Genomic DNA, 2500 nt, shown 5'->3' on the forward strand with positions numbered 1-2500 from the left:
TGAGCCTGCGCGTCCAGAGCCTGTGCTCCGCAACGGGAGAGGCCACAACAGTGAGAGGCCCGAGTACCCCACAAACACAAAAAAAAAAAAAAAAAAAAAAAAAAAAGCAGTATCTAAAATTAAAAGAAAAAAAAATCTAGTTATTAGTATCCAGGAAAAGAGCACTGGGAGAATGGGAAGCCATACTGTACTTTCATAGTCTTCATATTTTAGAATAGGATTCCTATCAGAGTTAAATGTGTGCCATTTCAGAATTAAGAATAAGAGAAAGTTAGAGTTGAATAGGAAATTAAAGATTCCTTTCATTTGTCTGATGAATAGTGTTAGAGACGCCAGGGAATTTGCCCAAGGACATGAAGAGGAAGAGCCAGGTAGGATTGTGCTGGTTCACTGGTTTAAGGCCAGCATTGAGAAGTATCTGGTGTTCAGTAAGTACTTACCCAGAGAATAACCAACTAAATACAAATACTTGATTGAAACTCTTGTATTCTGACTTATAGCTCAAACATTAAACATAACTGTGGCTTTCTATTTTGAATGAGAAATTATAAAGAATATGTAATATGCCATCATTTTAAACAAGAAATTATTTTTATTTCTCTTTAAAATATGCTCTTTAATATTTATCTTAACAATGTCTAAGAAAGAAGCTAAAACAGGAAAAGTGCAGTATTGAACTCAAGGATAACTGGAGCTACCAAAAAGGATCATTTTAAGTGAGCCCACCTAAAATGAAAATGAATAATTTTATATTACATTATGAAAAGAGATCAATTATCTTTTAGTCTTGAAAACTGAAACTATGAATCATGAAAATAAGTTGATTTAATTTGTATCTTTACAGTTCTTGTTATAATTGCAATTTTGCTCTAATTTTTAGAAGAAATCAACAATGAATCAGTGTTCACTGGTTTGTGTAAGAAATATTTTTTCTAAGAAAACTGTGCTATGGCACATTCTACCCTTCAAATTTGAATTTCATATCGCAGATGCAAAGAGGCTCATTTTTGTTTTCCACATTCACCCCTTAATCTTTTTTTTTTTTTTTTTTGTGGTACGCGGGCCTCTCACTGTTGTGTCCTCTCCCGTTGCGGAGCACAGGCTCCGGACGCGCAGGCTCAGCGGCCATGGCTCAAGGGCCCAGCCGCTCCGCGGCATGCGTGATCTTCCCGGACCAGGGCACGAACCCGTGTCCCCTGCATCGGCAGGCGGACTCTCAACCACTGCACCACCAGGGAAGCCCACCCCTTAATCTTTTGATTTTCAAATCATTCCCTATCGAAAGCCCATCATGTACAGACCATGTTGCTTCTCTCCTCTCATCTGAGCCTCACATTTAACTGGCCATGTATGTATGAGAGTCAAGCAGTTTTCCCAGGTAACTTTGTAAAGCTTGACTCTTGCACTTTCACTCTTCAATCAAACTGAATTGTATTGTTGGATAACATAAGCACCTGATAATCTTCAAGGCACTGACTGATCATATGACAAGATGCTGACTGACAACCTTACCGGTGTTACAAAAGGGGGGATATTCGAGTGGGCATTAATTTTCTTGGTGCTTAGTTACTAATTAATATTTTTGTATTTTGACAATTTGTCCTCCTTAACACAACATGATTGTCTATTTTCAGATAACAAATCAATAAGTGGATAATATTTTTGAGCATTTATATAAATTATATAATGTTTTTATATAAAGTTCCAGGGAATAAATTGGTTGTGTCCAAAATATCATAGACATCACATTCAAATGGAATTTTCTGAGAAGCATTACTTTCGGAATTATTTTAGAATGATAATCCTGCCTCACTTCAACACCTATAAGCACAACTGTCTAAAGTCTATTATCTGTACCACACCTGACTTCTCAAGATTCACCCATCAAATTAGTTTTTACAGAAAGTCTCCACTTTGCCAATTAAACGAAGTTTAGAATCCCTAAGAAAAGGACAATTTAAACTTAAAGAACATGACATTTCTTCCATCAGAGGCTCTAAGAAGAAAGCTTCCCCCACCTATTTTCAGTTTTGACTTCACTTTCTGAAGGTTTGAAAGTGATTTCACCAACAGATGTGTACTCATTGACACTGCCTTTTTGGGTGAGATAAAAGTTATACGATGTAGTTTTTCCTAGTATTTATATACTTTATATAAGATTATGTATATTCGCTTCCTGCCCTAAACTGCAGTTTAAAAATGACAGGCTGACTTTTTAACAGTAGGGATCATAAGCCTTCAAATATCTTAAATGACTCCATACTACTTACATATATCTTGACTTAATTTATTATAGCCAAAATAAACATAGACTCTAAGTTGAATAAAATAACCTTTCCCCCTTCCTTATATAACTTATCTAGTTGTATAACTTACAGAGAAAGACAACATTACAAGAGTCCTAGTTCATGATTTATTCAAATACTAAGAACCATAATCCTAACAGCAAGAAATGCAAATCCTTGTGATTATTCTCTATTCAGTACAGGGAAAATACACT

Source organism: Lipotes vexillifer, unplaced genomic scaffold, assembly GCF_000442215.2.
Source record: "Lipotes vexillifer unplaced genomic scaffold, Lipotes_vexillifer_v1.1 scaffold231, whole genome shotgun sequence".
Classification (NCBI taxonomy): domain Eukaryota; kingdom Metazoa; phylum Chordata; class Mammalia; order Artiodactyla; family Lipotidae; genus Lipotes; species Lipotes vexillifer.